The sequence below is a fragment of the Argiope bruennichi genome, chromosome 7 (genome assembly GCF_947563725.1).
Source record: "Argiope bruennichi chromosome 7, qqArgBrue1.1, whole genome shotgun sequence".
Taxonomy (NCBI): domain Eukaryota; kingdom Metazoa; phylum Arthropoda; class Arachnida; order Araneae; family Araneidae; genus Argiope; species Argiope bruennichi.
This window is the reverse complement of record NC_079157.1, coordinates 52,934,542-52,954,914: the sequence shown is the minus strand read 5'-3', so window position 1 is coordinate 52,954,914 and position 20,373 is coordinate 52,934,542.

Sequence of the window (20,373 nt, the reverse complement as noted above, 5' to 3'; positions counted from 1 at the left end):
AGTCCTCGTAATTTTGAAAAGCAATTTTTAACTAAAGTTTCTTATTTTCAAAACAACTTCTGAGAGAAGTAAACTCCTCTTCAGAATTAGCTACGCATTTATTAATGTAGCATTTGATAATGTCGTTTAAAGTGAAATTCTTTGAAACATTTCTACTTGCGGCCTTCAACTTTCCATTGCATATTCGTCATATGCAAAGATTGATTTTGATACCAATTGATTTTTCTCCCATTTATTGTCAAATTTTCAGGTATTCTCTGACAGATTAAACAGATGACTGCTCAAAACTTTTCTGAAGTCATTCAAAATTAGGATAGTCAAATTAAATAGTATTGCCAACTAAAGTAATAATAATTAATTACTCGCGATAAATCTGAATCTCAAGCAAGCTCAATAGTTTTATTAAATCTTTCTAAACTGCTAACCGGCAGGGAATTTTGAATAATTTGCTGTGGAATGTTAAATTTTATTTCTTCCAAAAATTCTAAGTGGTGGCATTTATAAGTCATTTCTTTATAACTTATCTATACTTATATAAAGCTCAATGTGTGTGTGTGTGTGTGTGTGTGTGTGTTGGCGCTCTACAGAAAAGACCATTTGACCTACAGCTACCAAATTTGGTACGTGTGTACCTTGGAGTTCGGGAATGTTCACCTGGGGTCCCTTGTTTTTGAAATTTTAATTATTAATCAAAAACCAACTTTCCCGCCAAAAAAATCTTCATTTTCCCACCGCCAAATGAGTAAGGCTTCAGCATTTTTTCCCCATGCTAATGAGGCTTAGGCTTAACATTTTTCGGTCGATTATTTCAAACGATTCTGTTTATTTTCTTAATGTTTTATGCATTTAAAATGAAACATTGTTAATTAATCGATCTTTGAGATTCATTCTGAAGTACTTTTGAATTAAAATAAAACAGAATAAAGGAAATTAAAAATTTCTAATCTACATAGCCTTACCCCAACTAGCGTAGAAAAATTCACGCATTTGCGTTACCGCAACTGGCGTTGAAAATTCACGCATGCGCATTGTGTTCTGATTGTTTACATCTATTTTCAACGGAAGCGGATTAGATTTATATTATTTTTAGGTTAGTTGTATGCTTTTGTTATTAAATTGTTCGTTGTTGTTGTAAATTGTAAATTGTTGTAAATAGTTTAAGTTCGTCGTTTTTTAATTATTTTTTTACCTGTTTTCGATCGATTATTTTCACACATTGACTGCCGCATGACGCGCCAGTACAATTGTAATATGTAATTGTACAGTTTGTACAATTACATATTACAGATAATATGTAATTGTACAAACCATCTATGTTATTAGATGAACCCTTCTCTACTACAGTCAAGAGATAGCAAAGAAGGGGTCATCTAACTAAATAGAGGACCCGAATATTGGATATGAGTCGTGGCAGCGAAAGTGTTAAACGATTCTGTTTATTTTCTTAGTGTTTCATGCATTTAAAATTAAACATTCTTAATTAATAGACCTGCTCATGATGAATCTGAAAAAATTTTGTTGACAAATTCTTGAGATATTACATAAATTAAGAAAGATATTCTTTAGTGACCATAAGGTTTAAATGCTCAGTGACTCTGTTTTCAGTCATCATATTACAAAAAAAATGCTTTGTTTCAGTAAAAAATATTATTATATTAATTGCAGATTAATCCTTTCCACTTTAATTTAAAGCATACATTCTAAGAGAGGTAACAGAAAATTAGAGATACATATTACGTTATGACTGAAGGCCTTTATAATATTATGAGTGAATTGAAATTTGAAGTTTTAAAATATTTTAATGAAGAAGCTATTAAAGTAGGAATTACATTAAATATTTATTAAAATTTTATCGAGCATTAAGATTGGCGAGCCAGCTTTTCGTCAAAGGTGGCTAGTTATATAATAAGTTATTAATATACGATTATTTATTTATAGCCATTCCTCTGCTTCCTATAATGTAATTTTCTTGGACTTAGAATCATCTTCATCTTTATCATTCCCTCTTCATTATCATCTGTCTCATCTTTGATTATGTCGATATCATGAAAAAAAAAAAAACATGAAAAAAACAATTTTTTAAATTCATCCAAGCCTTAACTTTCTTATCACTGAATACCTACTTATTTTTTCTATCTCAATGACTCAAATTGAGGCATAAATTTAGATCTTCAAAAGCGTCGTTCATTTGACATCGCTGGATAAATTGTTATTCTCAACGAGAAATTTTACTGTAAATACCACACGGCAAATAACAATTTTAAACTTCTCTGACAGTAACACCCGAAAATTTCTTAATGTAGCTCCTGAATAAAAGGGTATGTGTATGAAACACTTTCATCAACATAATTTCTAATCTATTTCATATGTAGGGGTAGAATAGGGGCTTTCATTTCAAGCGTAGTGGTTAATTGAGCCACACAAGTCGTATTAGAGCATATTAACTTCCATTAAGGCGACCGAGAATCTTATTAAAAGGAAGAGTTTCAGCGCTTACGAAATGTTAGAACTTATTTATGGCTGTTACGAAAAGATCTTCCCAAAGGTTTTAATATTCTTACAAAGGCAGGTTGAAGTTATCTTCATTTTGGTTGTACGGTATTTGCATGAATTTAGTGTTGCAGATTAGCAAAGGTTATAGATATCTTTTAAGATAACTTCCATGAACACTATTGCATAATAACAAATTTTACACTAATTGAAGATTTTAAAACAACTTTTTTAGGAAATTTTTTAATTTTTAAAAAATATTTTTTCTAACAACAGATTACATTTTTACCTTTAAATTTAAACTGATTTCGGTGTTTCGTCAAATATTTGATCGAGAGATTTTCTTCCATTGCTTACAGTTGAAGAAGAAGAATTCTCTTTAATATCGTGTCTCTATTAAAAATAAAGGTGTGTGTGTGTGTGTGTGTGTGTGTGTGTGTGTGTGTGTGTGTGTGTGTGTGTGTGTGTGTGTGTGTGTGTGTGTGTGTGTGTGTGTGTGCGTGCGTGCGTGCGTGTGCGTGCGTGCGTGCGTGTGCGTGCGTGCGTGCTTGCACGCTTTTCATCAAATACTAGATAGGAATAGAGAGTTTTGAATAGAGAGTAGGTGGAGCTTATAAAAATGTTTGAGCAAAAGATTAAGAACTGTAACATTTAAAGTAAGAGAAAATAATTTCATTCATAATTCGCTTTATGACATTTTAATACATAATTCATTAAAAAAAATTAAGCGTCTTTTTTTTAGAAGCAACAAAGATATTGTATATCTACTAACAATAAAACAAAGGTTTTGTATATCTACTAACAATAAAAATCAATGCATGACATCAGTCATGCAATGATTTAAAATTTGATGAAAATTGACATCAGTCATTTGCCTATTGATGCTGTACAGAACAATCTATCAGGGTCCAGGCTATCAAAAATATTTTCGAGAAACGTAATATGCATCTCATAGAAATTATTTATTGTGAACCATTAATTATAATTTTATCGTATTAAAATGAACCGAAATTTTTTAATTTTTCTGTGATGACAACGCGCTAACAACGATGCAATTACTGCATTACCAACTACATTTCCAACATTACCTGCTTGGCCTCCATTCAATTTTTTTCTAATTTTTAACAATTTTTACAAATAAATTTTAATAATTAATTGTAACAATGGCTTTCGTTATTGCAATAAAAAAAAAATATTTTTTTAGTAAAATCATTTAATGACAGACATTTATTTTCATTGTTAAAGTTATGAAAAAAAATCTAGCATTTTGTTATGTATTCTGGAAATGTTCGGCGTATTTTCCAAAAAGGGCGATTTTGAATTAATTTTTTTTTCTATTTGAAGTAATTACTATTCCAAAAAAATTTCAGCAATAACAATTGATATGAAGAGTTTCATAGTTTGTTCGTACCGGGAGACTTTTGTCTTTTCCTGTTATATATCTTAATATTTTCATTTTTTCCAATTCCTTCAATTTCGTTCTTTACATTTGGTTTCTAATGGATTTTTCACTGTAACTGTAAATAAAATCCCTTCGATATATTGCTTAGGCATATGATCTATGCATAACTTTATAAGTTTTAAGATCATGTTTTGTTACAGCTGCCATGCTGTTGTTAGTTACGCTCTCTCTCTCTCTCTGCTTGTATATTCAAGTCGGTAATTTCAATGGCAGATCAAATTTCGAAAAAATCACAGCTCTTAAATTAGCGTATGAGTATGAGAAACAACATCCATAATGTTCCAAAAATTGTATATTTTATTGTATGTATTAATATGTATATTTTATTATGTATATTAACTATCAAACAAATTTGAATCTTAATAAATAGAAACAGAATAATTATTGAATAGGGTTATTTGATACTAAAAATGCCCAATATTTTTAGCTATTAAACTTGTCGCCAAATGCAGACAGAATACAGATTTTTTAAAAAATTTTCAAAACATTTGGCTGTATTACACCTAAAATATTATCATTTTCGAATTCTCTTTGTGAGTAACATTTCATATGCAATATATGCGAAAAATTCAAGATGAAGTCATTGCAATTTTTTTTCAATTAGATTAACACTAACATAAAAAGTATTTTATTAATCATTTGGCTGAAAGGTTGGAATGTAGAAAATAAAATAAAATGAATTCGCTAATTAGATGATAAATTATATTAAATTTCAAAACAGCAAATATAAATTTGGAATCAAAGTTTCTTCGGATCAAATAAACATAAAAATACAAATTTCTGTACGAAATAGAGAAGTATTGATCATGCAATAGCAGTCACGCAATTAAAAACGTAAAAGCTTTTCCGATCAAGGCATTTTAAATTTTTATTGCAAATTTCCTCTTCTGTAAGGTTAAATTGATTTTTCTTCAGATTTAGATTTAATTTGAAAATAACTTACGACAGATCAGAATTTAAAGCCTTTCGAATGCCTTTTCAAATTAGGAAAATCAAAGGAAACAGCGCTCCCATACTAATTAATCAGTCTCAATTTATTTGAAATTTCACACGAACCTTGCACAGTTTAATTAAATCGTATTCTTGGCGAAATTCCTTTTTTTGTTCCACAAGAAGTATTACTTTTCTTTCTTTGATAAGCACTTAACTTTTGCTGAATTCACAGAATCGTTTTTGTTTTACAAAACTATAAAATGGATTTCAGTTTAACTCGTGGATAGTTTCCATTTAGCTCAGTAAGAGATTAAATTAATTCTCTATGTTATTTTTTATGGGAAGTCAACTGTAATCGAATTCTTATTTCAAATCAGAAAGGTGCTGCAAAATTAGATTTCTTAAATTTAAATTTTCTGGTAATTGATATTGTGAAATGTGACACTAATGCATGCCATTAAGAATATTTTTTAAATGGCTAATGTTCAGAAAATATACATAAAATATTATAGTTATATATCTCAAATATCAGAGAAATTGAACCTTATATAATAATTCTTACATTCGTATATCATAAAAAAAGTATTTTCTTATTAACATCTGTTAATTTTTTTTTTTTTGAATAAATAGAAAAAAAATTTCACATAATTTATTCGGTTATTTTTACATGCCATTTAGGAATTGGTATTTATATATATATATATATATAAATCAAACAGAGGGTTTATTAATTATGATTATTTTGAAATATTTAATCGTATGTGAAGTTTTAGAATTAAGAAAAATACTATAGGGAATTCTTTTACTAGACTTTAAAATTTAAATAATCAAAAAAAAAATTTTTTGATTTAAATAATTGTATGGCTATTTTTTAGTTAAATGTAATCAGATGAATTGTTTTTATTTGTCTTTAAGTGTGCAGAATTTCTTAGTAAGGGATAAATTTTAAATTGACAATGTTGTTACATATCTGTTTTCGCAGAGTATTAATGAAAAATTTCTAAATCTGCAAATGTTCAAAATTTATTAGTACATACTATGTAGTCTATCTTGCACCTATTGCTGCTGAGCCAGTTAGTTCAGGTGATCCATGATGATGAAGGAATTATAAACGATGCAAAGAATTTCAAACTGGCTACCCGAATACAGATAGAGGTTTGATTGTGAATCTGCAATCTTTCAAATGGTAATTGGCGTACGTATAAACAAATAACGCATTACTGGTTAATTTCACTTTTCATTTATATATAATTTATTACAAAAACAATCTGTTGTATATTTTTCTTTCCCAAATCAAAATTTTTTGGAGAAAACAGTTAAAGATGCCAATATAATAAGGATTGAAGAATTTTCACATTTCGCTTCTAACTAACACAACTCGCTCCAAGGAGGTTGAAGCAAACCTAATAAGTTTGTCTAGGTCAGCGAACATGACCTCGGAGCCAAAACATGCTAACTGTATGTTATATGTATGTAAAGAGATTCTCGGAAATAGATTAGTTTTAGACAGAGATGTTTAATCTTTTGTTCCACATAGAATACAACTCTTCAGAGAATGCGAGTCTGCAACAAATAATTCACCTCCGACAAAGACAGGACTACCACCGGAAATTGGTGATCTTAATTGTTTTTAGAATAAGAGTAACAGATACATAGTTTTACTAATTACCAGGCCATTGACTAGAAAGGTTATATTATGATTAGTTTAAATCAACTCCAGAAAACTATTAATTCATTTTTTTTTTCTATAACTTATGCTCCATATTCTAACCAAATGTAATCTCGTCTTTTCGAGTTTCATATATGTTGTTGTTGCTTATCCCCCTTGAATTGAACTTCTATTCAAATCAAGTTAAGAGATCGGGGAAAGAGGGGGGCAGTAGCTTCTGAGAGTCGCACCCGAAGGCAAAAGTCTGACTTTAGCGGGGGGGCGGGGGGGGGCTCTTTTACACACTTCATAGATAGAAAACAGGGTAAAGAACAATCATGCCAGAACCAGGACTCGAACCCGGATGTCCAGATCACGGGGAAGACGCGATCACTTATCGATCAAGACGCTAAAGAATTTTATGTGTACTTATATAATGCAAAGTATATTCTGTAGTTTCGTTAAGTTTCTCTAAAAAAATTGAGCTGCGAGGGAAAATTTCTTCTATGTATAAAACGAATATACACAAAATATGCTTTAGATGTTCTCCGAAAAGACAATCTACTCAAAGAGTTTAGATGTATTCTGCTTACTCGGGTTTATTTTTTTTTTTTTTTTTTGACAAATGTTATTTTAATGTGATATAGACTTCATGTCTAAAATATAAGCTATAGAATCTTCTTATCCTATAACAAGACTTCCATTAAATCGTGGAGGAACTGAATGTGCTAGTGGAAATTGTGAATTTTATTTATTTATTTATTTTTGTAATTAACGATTGCTACTTTTCTGCGTAGAAATATTTTAATATTTCTTAGTCTATTGAATTAATATAAACTTTTGAAAAAGTTTGGTTTCTTGTGTATTCAATATTTCTTGTCTATCATATTGTGTACTAATCCATCTAAGAAAATCTTTTCCCCCTTCGTGTCCATATAAAGACGATAATTTAAAACTGCGAATCGATAAGTGAATGAAATTATGTATAACAATTTATCATTAGAATTTTAAATCTATATCGAATTTTAGATCTACTCAATAGAAAGGAAAATATCAAATATCAATATTCAGTTTCCGTCATTGTATTATGAAGTACAAAATACATCATAATGAGATACTGTACGAAAATATCGAGAGATAAACACTTACGATATTTTTTTTATGATATTCTCAGTTTTTAGAGTGATTTCCTAATCTATTAAGAATTTTGTGTGAAATCTAGTTTAGTGTTAGAAGATATCAAATATCAATATTCAGTTTCCGTCATTGTATTATGAAGTACAAAATACATCATAATGAGATACTGTACGAAAATATCGAGAGATAAACACTTACGATATTTTTTTCATGATATTCTCAGTTTTTAGAGTGATTTCCTAATCTATTAAGAATTTTGTGTGAAATCTAGTTTAGTGTTAGAAGATATCAAATATCAATATTCAGTTTCCGTCATTGTATTATGAAGTACAAAATACATCATAATGAGATACTGTACGAAAATATCGAGAGATAAACACTTACGATATTTTTTTCATGATATTCTCAGTTTTTAGAGTGATTTCCTAATCTATTAAGAATTTTGTGTGAAATCTAGTTTAGTGTTAGAAGATATCAAATATCAATATTCAGTTTCCGTCATTGTATTATGAAGTACAAAATACATCATAATGAGATACTGTACGAAAATATCGAGAGATAAACACTTACGATATTTTTTTCATGATATTCTCAGTTTTTAGAGTGATTTCCTAATCTATTAAGAATTTTATGTGAAATCTAGTTTAGTGTACACATCAGGATTGCAAGCAATGCCACGTCGCCAATCATGATGACTGACTAAATAAACGATACTGTAAAACAGTTATTGTCAGCCATCATGGTTTTTAATTTTGGCGACTTCGCAATTTTGGCATCATTGGGGAATCGGAGGGATTCCTTAAGCTAAATTTCAACCAAAATATATTGTATTCTCCATTCGTCATAATGGAATGTCATTGAGTAATAAAAAAAAAATCTGTCGGCTTATAATGCCTAACACCTTGTTGAAAGACAGCAGAGAAGGCGTATTAAAACTAGAGCTCTCTTTAAAATATGAGAAATAATGATAGTGACATTTCCTGCTTGAGATTTACTAAGTGCTTCCATTGTCTTTTTTTTTAATTATTAAGAATGGGGAAAAATCATAATGGTGTTCAATAGGTAGATATAAAATTAAATGACAAAATCGTATTAAAATCGAATCAAATAAAAACAGTAGAAAAAATTTGACTTAAAAATGTTAGTTTAGCATCTGTCACATCTTTATTAATAGCCTTACAGCCATTGATTTTTCGCCCACCATAGGTAATGAAATCCTAACGTCGATTTAATAATATGCCTTCATAATTCAATCAAATACAAAATCATTTCTAGCATTCCTATTCCACAAAGAATGCAAGCTGTAGAAATAAAAATAAAGCAGAATTGGAAAAACGTTTCGATTCCTCGAAGGCAAAATGTAGAAAGAAAACATTTAATTAAATCATGGATTCCAGAGGAATTCGATAAGGTATGTTTGGGACTCATCGATTACTTAAACACCTGATGAAGCGAAGAATCTGCAAAAAACAGGAACTGTTACTATGAAATTCTTATAGATTCCGATCCATCACAGGATTATTTGAGTTTGAGAGACTATGTTCGTCTTGTACAATTGGATTGGAAATATTATATTCAAAATATGAAAAGAACATATGGATTTCAGAAGAATGCATCAAAAAAATTTTTTTTTCATATATTGATTAATTCGATTTTCGAATCAAATTAAATTATTTATTTCTGCAATGATAAGGAATGGTGATGAGATTTATTTTGTATTTTTAAAATGTAAAGATATGTCTTTATAAATGAAACTTTGGGTTGAACAGTTAAAGTCGGATTATATTATTGGGAGGGGAACTGTATATCGAAATTTCTGTCCATTTTTAAATGTGATAAAAATATACAAAATGCATATTCTTTCATAAAAGAAGTTCTTAATAGCATTTGGATCAATAATTTGCGTGATACAGAATGGCATAATACTGTTACAAAGATGATATCTTGTTTTCCTGTACATTTTGTATCCTAAAGAAAAAGATAGTTTCGCAGATATAATAATGGCTAGTAATAAATGCCGAGTCAATGACAACCAGTCTTGGCGAAAATCTTGGCGGACATTTGGTGAGGAATTTGACAACTATGGGACCAAAAGGATAAAAATGATAGATAGATTGAATATTTCAGAATCTTGGTACTGAACCTATTCGGATACGAAATTTCAAGTTTGTTCTAGAACATTGGATACGCCGACACGCCAGCAATAAAAGCAGAGTCACGCAGAAGAGAGGAGCCAAGTCATGAAAAAGGGGTTGGGTAGAGCACAATCTCTCCTTGTTCTCCTCCTTCGATCTCAGTTTTTTGTGCGTGTTAAAAATTAACTTGTGAAAAATTTTAACTTCTTTGCATTTGTGATGAGAATTCCTCAGAAATAGCTATGAATAAAACTAATAAAATTAAAAAATAACAATCAAGAGAACAGGCATAGGTTTCAACTCATTGTTTGACCATTACAAAAAGAATCAAACATAAATAGCCTACACTTAGCAGCTGTGGAATAACATATGCTGATAATATGCTTTAATTCTTATTTTTTATTCCCCAGAAGGTATCTACAGCCCACGCCTCGATAAATTTCCTTTATTAAAGACTTTATTTCCTTTATTAATGGAAAGAAATTAAGAAGTTAGTATTTTTTTTTTAAAAATGCGAAGATCATTATTAAAGTATTGTCTTTCCGTATGTTGTATTAACTATGCGATAAAAAAGGCTTACCTTCTAGCTAATAAAGATATGTCGTCGATTGCGTTGTCATTACGTAAACGCGCCTTATTAGTCAAGCTGTTTTATCAGCGGTATGAAAATGCCAGTGCTGCTCTTCGTAAATACCGGCGGTGAAAGCAGTTACGTAGAGGACCGATGACCATAATTAACTTACGAAGAATGGTTGAAAGATTTGAAACAATAGGAATTCTTGGTGTGCAATCTGGCCGAGGGCGTAAAATTTTCAAGCAGGAACAAGTTGAAGAAGTTGCAACAACCGTTATGGATCAGGCGATAGCTAATAAGCAGGTTATCAGCAGTGCAAGTTCAATATTACGGCAGATACCCCATTCTCGACGATGCAGAAGATATTGCATAAGATTCTGAAATTTTATCTCTATAAGATAACGCCATTAACTGATGACACTGATCTGAATCTTGGCAATTTCTGGTTGTGAAGCTGTTCTGGTTCACTTGAAAGGCGTTGTGTATCAAGGACATATTAATGATATTTCTACTTTAAAAGATCAAATAACGTTACATGCCAGACGAATAAATGCCATTATACTGTGAGCCACCGTCGAAAACCTCGTGTACAACAAACAATTATTTTAACATCAAGCTGATGGTACCTACAGCCATATTTGTAAGTTGCTATAATAAATGTTTTTCATTGGTATTTGGTGTATTGCTATTAACTGTTTCCATTGGCAGTTATGTATTCTTTTTCCACATATTATGCGCTTGCAGTGCCAACATTTCCCCTATCAGCGTTTTTGGTGCTATTTTTTTTAATAATAAATCAAAACCGCATACTTTAATGTGTATGGTAGCCAAATTTGTTATATTTTGTCCAGTATATAACACACTACAGGGCTCCAAACACCTCCTGTTATTTCTTGATCACACTGTACTTTTCTATTTCAGAAAAATCTTCCACGAATCTTTAATTTGTATGAAAAATAATTAAATAAAAATAATTTTTATTGATAAATAAAAATTAATTATACATTTTTATCACATAATTTTGCAAATAAATATGAAATTAATATCTCAACATGTGTTTCTTGCTTAACCGTGTAGATTCATGATACTTTACTGTTCATACGTTGATGAATAAATTCCTAAACCAGTGTAAAAATCAAAATAATTAATTTTAATTAAAAACCAGCGGGAGTGGTCTCTCCAAAACTTTCTCGCATACTCTCTAATAAAATCTTTCATGCTAGAGAACACCTTGAATGCCATTGGCGTACAATACTTACGAAATATTAACTTCTGGGATGAATTTTGCATTTTTAATGAATTCATCGTGTCATCCTTGGCGTTATTTGGCGATTAATCCCTGGTATGAGTTAATAGTATCCAAATCCGAAATTGCATTTTAGACATGTTTTTTTCTTCCGATTGCAACAAAAATTTGGCCCAAAACTACATTTGTAGCCACAAAATTCTATACCAAATTTGATATTTTTTAAATCATTGCGTCTTTGAATTATCGCGTTTTACATGTTTCTGAAAATACAGACAGATAGTCAACCCCTAGTTGGTTTTGGCTCAAACTTTGAAAGGCGTCTACACTATAAATGTTAAATCGATGCACCGAATCTTATCAATCTAGCTCTCTATGTATTGTAATTATCGTGTTTAATTATATTCGAACAGCCGGACAGACAAATTTCCTCTGAACAGATTTTACTCAAAATTTGATAGAAATTGCAAATTTTGTAGAGACCATATACCAAATTTCATCAGTCTACCTCAAAGCGTTTTTGTGTTATGTTTGTCACAGATAGACAAACGGACAATTTCCAAAAGTTTTATTTTTGTTTTTCGGTCTAAAACGTAGAGAATCGTCAAAATCTCGAGTTCGATTTTTTTCTCTATATCCCGGATCCAAGAAAGTAGTTAAAAATTGCTTGTTTATAAATGCCTTTACTGTTGTTGTTACCTCTCTTGGATCTCAAGTAAAAAACATCTTGTTTTCTTTTCTTAATTAACAATTAAATCTTCAAAATTAAAAAAATAAAAATTTATGCTATACAAATGGAATTACTGCGTACTTTATGATAGATTATAGTACCACCATGGCTATATGCACAAATTGCCGCATTTCAAAAGTAACCTTTGGTTTGTATACTGCATAACATATTCCGAAACTTTCCTGCGTAAACAGACTCTCGAGAAAAAGTAATTTAATTATTTTATTTGTTTCATTTGAAATTTCACATTCATTGCCTTAGAAAGGATTGGTCTTTACTTTTGAACTAACTTTTAACGAAAGAAGTTTCAATAAAATTAACTCGTAAAGTTTTTGTTTGATAAACTTTCAAAGTTTGTTGGGAAAAAACTTAATTAAAATGATGAGAAAACTGGATGCTCAGATATTTTATCAAATTAAAGTCAGTCTTAGGGAAATCTATCTCCGAGGTGAATAACGATTCGTACTTCTAAACTTATTCAGGGATTTCTGAATTAATTTTATTAAATTCGTCATTTTTTTTCTCATTCACTCTCTTCTAAAGTCAATAAAAAGTACTCCTTTAAGTCAATAATATTATCTGATCGCTCTTAAATGTTTGTTCTCGAATGCCTCGAAGATAATTATTTTCGATAATGTTTTTCCATCCCAAAGGGAGTCAACTAAGTTTTCAAATTAAATATTTTCTTAAATTTGTTTTCATCTTCTTTTAAAACCATTTCACTGAAACAAACTAGTAACGTCTTTATATTCAACTTAAAGAATCGAGAAACTATATAATTTTTTTCGGTCTATAAAATTTGAACTTTATTTTCATATAAAAAATTTATAAACATTTTTTTAAAAATACTTTTATTAAATGTTTTTTAAAATCCAATCTTCTTGTAAACGGATAGTTACAACAATATTTATCGGAGTAATGAAAGATATACAAACTATCCATTTAAATAGAAGTTTCAAAAGAAATTTTTATATTTAAAACTGTCAAATCTGAAACTTTCTGTCCCTTTTTCATCATATTGATTAATAAAAAAAAATAAAATCCTTTTAGAGTTATCCAGCTTTTTAATTCTATATAATCGAAATTTAGAGGAACACTTGTAATCTTCAAAAACTCCGGTGTGTCAAATAAAGAAATATTAAGGTTGTCAAACTTCTAAACAAATCTGTCGAAAGTGATAAATATAAAAAAATAAATGTTTTCTTCAGTATTTAATAAAAATAAAAAAATGCTCAAGAATTTAGATATTTGAAAAAAGAGTCGTAAACGTTTCAGGCGCAAATAATTTTTTTATATAAATTGAAATCTAACGTATTTATAATTTCCTTTAAATTTCATTAATACTTAAGGGGTTTTCTTATTCTATTCGAACGGCTTCATGGCCTTTGCCTATTGTTTTCTACGCATTACGCATTTATGTTTGTTTTTTTTTAACTTCAGAATTTCTTTATCAAAAAATTATTTTTAAATACACTAATAAAGGACTTTCATTTTAGTTTTTCCTTTCTAGTATAAAAAGTATTCAAACAGAAAATGTTGTAAGTATCAAAAACTTCGTATTCGACACTGTATGAAATCTCCAAGTTTCGGATTCCCTTAAATCCAAAAAAATAATTTTAAAGATAAATCTGTCCAATACAATACCTATTTTGAGCTAGAAAGGCAAAATTTGCTCTTAAGTCTTTTTAACAAATTTGAATTTTTCTATCAAATTTTGAAGAAAGTCTGTTTGTCTGGTTGTCAAAAAACAAGTGAACACTACTCAACGGAAAGAATTAGATAAATAAAATTTATAGACCTGTTTCAAATCTCTCGAAGAGTTGACCATCTGTTAGCCTGTAATCTCGCATGCTCGTAAAGATAAATCAAAAACTAAATACTAAAATGAATAAAATTTGTTATATTATTTGGTTACTGAAAAAAACGCATTTTGTCGAATTTTTTTTTCAATCTAGTGGCGCACAAAATACATATTCTATTTTTTTTAATAAATTACGAAAGAAAGCACAAAACTCTGTCTTACAGGACTTTAAAATAGAATAGACGGCGAGATCAATCGTGGTTCATTCAATCATCTCACTCAAATACCAAAATTTTATTTGAAGGGAAGAATTATAACAATTTTGATAGAAAATATGCAAATATGCGAGAAAGTTTAGTAGGGATACTCTTACTTGTTTTATATTTATATTTCCTAATGTTTGCTTTTTTTTCTTATACTAGTCCTTCTGCTATGAAAAAAAGGTATGGAGCATGTATGCTTTACCTTAAAATGGAACAAGGTATACAAATCATTGTATCAACGCCCCCTCACCACTGTGCAAATGTTTGGTCGACTTTAAGTTCACGCCCATAATCTTAAAAGTCCTATAAAATTTAATTGTGAAATAAATTACCTTCTATAAATATTCTAATCTGTGCATTATATAAATATAGAAAAAGAAGAGGAGACTTACACACTACTAGAACGCTAAATATTCTAATTCGCATATATAATCTTCGTACCTTAAAGTAAATATTATTAAATTCTCATAAAATTCTTACTTTTTGTTTTTTTTAATTCTTATTTTTTATCAAAAATATTAATGTCAAATAAAAGCTAGAATTTCCTGTAATTCCAATGGAAATACTAAACTAAAATATTAAACACATTTTAATATATTTTAACTTTAAATGAAAGCCCAGAAGATTCTTTTCGCGTTTCCATTATCGTTAATGTAGTTATAATATTGCTAGATTTTCCATAAAAGGTTTCATTTCTCACCTTTTACTATTCTAATAAAAACACCCTTAAAAACAGTTTTCTTCCTATTTTTTGCACTTTAATCTTTCATATATTTCATAATTCATGATTATAATTATTATAAATCTAAAAATTATTTATATTTCTCAAATTTAATTCTAGATGGCGCCACAAATAATTAAATAAATTTCTAGATAATTTAATATATCAGTTTACAATTAAAAGCTCTTAATTTATTAAAATATTCTTTTTCCAGCGAGATCCAATAACTGTAAAAAAAAATTCAAAGCTCTGATATAAGAGGTAAAAGAATGAATAATGGATTATTAAATTCCAGCTTTAGATACATGAAAAGTGTAAAGTTAAGTAAATACTTTTAAAAGCAGATTTTTAGGGAAGTCTGCTTCTTAAGGAAATTTACATTATTTTAACTATTCTATAAAGCAATTTTCATCTTACTTCAGAGATACTTAAAAAGTATTATCTAAAGTGCATTTTCGGTATTTAAAAAAAACTCATACATTTATTGTCTTGTAATGTTTACTAAAGATTAACTTACAACTTCTTAATATAAAATAAGATTATTTAAGATGCACTTACTTGCCGTACATTATTGCTCCTTTTTCTCCAGCAGTTTTGAGAGCTATCTGTTATATTATAATTATCTAACAGCTGAAAAAGTTATTCATACGTTTTATAATTAATATTCTTAAGGGATATTTTCTGTCTTGCTCTTGAACTATGAAATATAACTCAAAAATTGCCCTTTTAATTTTCAAAACTAATTAATGAATTACTTGTTAATCTTTTTTTATCTATACATTCTTAGACATAAGAAAAACGAAAAAATAGCTATATATAATTCACTTGTCATTCACTATTGTTCTCTAACTTAATTTCGCGAATACATGAGTTTGTACTCACTTCAGGAACTAATTATAGAAGAAACGGAAGCAAATCTTTAATTTATGACCAAGAACTCTTTAGAATTTGACAACAAACGTAAGAAATGGTTCTTATTTTTTATTTTCTGTCAGAAAAGAAAATTATTTTCAAAGTAGGCTTTGTTTGAACTGTTAAAAACTGCGATTTGCGTTTGAGTTGATAATTACCTCGGATAAAAAAAAAGAAAAGTGGCGGGAAAGAAGTGATGTAAAACGGTAATTACAACTCTTTTTTACCGATATTTTCTTCCGAACTAAGTTTTTATAAGTTACTGAAAATGCCAAAAAATTTTATCAGCATCAAATTTTTTTTATTCTTTTTTTTTTTTTTTTTTTTTTTTTTTTTTTTTTTTTTGGAAAATGAAGTAATTTAAATGCATCGTCAAGCTGCAAACGATTAAAAGATGAGGAAATAAGTAAAAAGTTCTTATTCAATTTATGAATAATAAAAAAAAGATGGAAAGAAAACAAAAGAAAGATCATGATGTTTATAAAAAATTTTTACTTTTCAGCCAAAAATGATTTGGTTTTATTTAGTTATTGATGGTTGAATAAAGGTAATGAACAAAATCGATAACTTTTCAAAAGACTTCAAATAATTTTGCATCAAAAATTATTTTTGATTCTTCACGCATATTATCGGCTTTTATCGCAATATTTATTTAAGACAATTTATAATAAAACAAAATAAAAAAGATATGTAAAAACACTGCCCTTATCGGTCTTGTATGCACTGTGTTTCTAAATTCATGAGGCAAACTTTAAGAATGGGTGAAGTAAGCAATAACAACAAGATATTTATAACAGATCTGAAGTCTCAAACCCAAAAGTCGTCTGCGATAGGAGACTCTTTATTAATGAATTGAGTAAAAGAAAATATCTCTTCAAAAAAATGTATAATGCAGATTTAACAGAGTTTAAACCTTCACTAGCACAATAGTGCCTTTGTTATAATAACAAAAATGAAAGCAATACTCAGAATAACAAGTAATAAGATAGCATGTAGGAGGCGTATGAAGTCTTAATTAAGAATTTAAGTGCTCAAACGGCATGTTGTTCAAAAAAATATACTCTTCGTATACTCCTTTTTATGTATTCTTATTCTAAATTTGTGTTTTATCTAACTTTGTTATCAAAATTATTTTGATATTTCTCTTTGTTTCGCTTGATTCATTTACAAAGAGCCCCATGTAACTCTCACCTCGTCTTTGAAACTTAATGGTTTGAAGATACTAATGCTATGACTTAATACTGAAGTTTATGTTTTACGTTGGAAACGCCTTGCATGTGTTTAGGGATTTAAAGGGCAAATTTGAATTTTATGAGACGTTAAAGTCAATAAAGACCTCGTACAGTTATTTATTTATGAGGAATTTTATAATTAAGGGAAAAACCTGGCTTGAAGTGATAACAGGGTCCGTGTATATAAGATGTAAAAATGTGATTCCGACATTTTTCAAATTATAAAAAGATGTTTGTTTGCCATAAAAACTAAAAAACACTTTTTTCTAAAATATTTTTTCTCGGAAATTTTAAAATTTTTCCAACTTTCTGGAAAAAACAAAGTTTGATTGGAGTACACGAAGAAAAAGTCAATCCAATTATCAAGCCCATTTTTGATACCTGAGTTGGAAAACTCCAGAAAGTCACTACTGAGTTGGAAAACTCCAGAAGTGCAACAAAACAAACACTAGTCTGAAGGTGCAATATCTGGCGAAGATGGCGGATGGGGTAATACATCCCAGCGAGGTGAATCTAAATTCGCATTTTATTGGTCTGATAACATGAGGGAAAGCATTATAGAGTTGGAAAACATTATCGAGCAGATAAGTTCTATAAAAAGTAACGAAAGTTATAGAAAATACAAGAATTATGCCATATCTCTATCAGGAATAGAGATCCAAGATGTTTCCAGAATATTCCCTGTATTGCCAAGGAGACTAAAAAACGGGAACAGAGAAAACTCTCACTTTAAAGTGTTGAACGCAGAGCAAGCTCTTTTCTTGTTCTACTTTGAATGCTGGTCTGTTATTTAATTAGCGAATTGCTGCAAACTAATGTGTTGTTAATCTTCACAAGAAATGTTTTTAATATATTTTTACTGTATTTCTATCTCATATATTCCATGTTTTCCGTAACATTCATAGAACTAAACATCACATTTAAGTCTAATGTTCGTAGCGATCAAATTCAGCAGAAAAACGATCCAGTGTATTAGATTTGTTTTATCGTGCAACTACCGCAAGAAAGCTTGTATATTAAGAGATTTTTCCATCAAATAAGGAATTTAACCGACATTAACTTTAAAAAAAAAAACTGATCGTAAAATACGAATCAAAATAAAAATCATCGTATAATATAGCCATTCATTTAGAAGACGTTAATTTTATATCAAACAACTCATCATTGCATTCAATATTGATCAATGAATGAAAAGAATGTTTAATTCAATGTTAATCAAATGTTTGAGCAGTTAAGTATTCAGGATTAAAAATTCAGCATTCAACGTAAAAATGAAATATAAATACGATTTCTCAATGAATTAATTTAAAGACAATAATCTATCAACGCACTTCACTAGTTTTTTGTTTGTTTGTTTGTTTGTTTTTGCAAATGAAATTAAATATTTAAATTAAAAGAGAAAACTGCAGCAGCTTAATTAAATAACTTCTGTTTGCATTACTATTTAAGTATAGTGATGCTTTCATATCGAATTTCCAAATGGAAGATTATCTTATTCGAACATGAACATTCTTAGACACTAGCGTAGTTCCACATATTCGTTTTCTTCATGAAAATGAATTAATGGAAGTTGACATTAAAATAAGAATAACTCTTGATAATTCAGATATATGATTTTTATTTTATTTATTTATTTATTTGCATAATTTAAGATTTTTCTTAAGATGTGCTCTTGATATCAAACGGAAAAGCAATAGAAATGCCAAATGAGTTCAAGTTCTATTTAAAAATATGGTGTAAACATCAAAGGTAAAAACATTTGATGAGTACTTTTCTTGGCAACAGTGAAAAGCATTATGAAAATCAAGCAAGAATATTTTTTTTTTTAATATTGTCAAAATTTAGGGAAAAAATTACACTATAACTAAATGGAATAACTAGAACCATATTTTTTTAATTTTAAATTATGTAAGAATTACTAATATTTTTGGAAAATGCGAAAATATTTCGGAAATTATTGCGAAAAAATGCTAAAATGTCGCTCAATTTTTAATTAAACAAAAGTCGAATTAAAGTTTCGAAGTACTTGCTCTAAGATATGCTTTCTTACTCCCCAAAGTACCCCCGCCCCGAGTTGGCACCTCGAAATGAGGATGAGATGCTTTCGGCATGATGGTTGGATCTCGCCACTCTGGAGGGTACATAAATAAGTGGGTGTCTGGCCTCCTCCCATCGATGACGGGATGTACTTCCTTAGGGAAGGGTTGTACCGTGACCGGTGATGACCCTTAGGACTCAACCATAGTTCCTGCCAGTGTTGCTATTGCGGTGATCCTTTCATTCAGTATTTATTATCCATGTGCATTCGGGTGGGTCGGAGAGTCAGTGATATGACTTACACACCAAAGTATAATAAATATAGTTCTTCTAATGCAAATGGTCTAACTTATTTAGCACCAATAATCACAAACTCTCCATTAAAAATAATAGAGATGAAATCTTGAGATCACTTTTTCTAACATTCATTGCTATTACCCTTTCTTTCCATAAGGTACTCAAATTTATCGAAACTGATAATTAAGTTTCAAATACATTGAAATAATATACTTCCAAGAAGAACCTGAAGAGGACAAAATGAAAAAATAACGACACATCAGGAATTGCATGATCAAATCAATTACAAGGTTTTATCTTAATAAAATGAAATAACTAATTTAAATAAAAAAAGTTTTAAAAATGATAAATTTTCATGAATTAGTAGGTTTAGATCTGTTGCTGAGAACATATTTTTATAATTTATATATCCAGTTTTTTTCAATTCAAAATCATTTACTGTATTTTGAAATAAAATTAATGTAATGCTTTCCTGAATGCAAATACGTATTTCACCTTGCAGATCTATAATTGAAAACTGAAATGCAGTTACAATATTTTATGAAAAATAACGACTTTCTTTTTTCATATAATCACTTTTATTCTAAACTTTTCAAACTCTGTTTTAAGAGGGTTTAGTGATCCTTCAGCGAAAAAAAATCGGTAATAATTTTTTATTCTTTTTTTTTTTTTTTTTTTTTAGCTTTTTTCCAAGTTAATGAGCTTCTACCGACTATTATTTTATACCTTAGGGAAACTTTGTGTATCATTTTGAT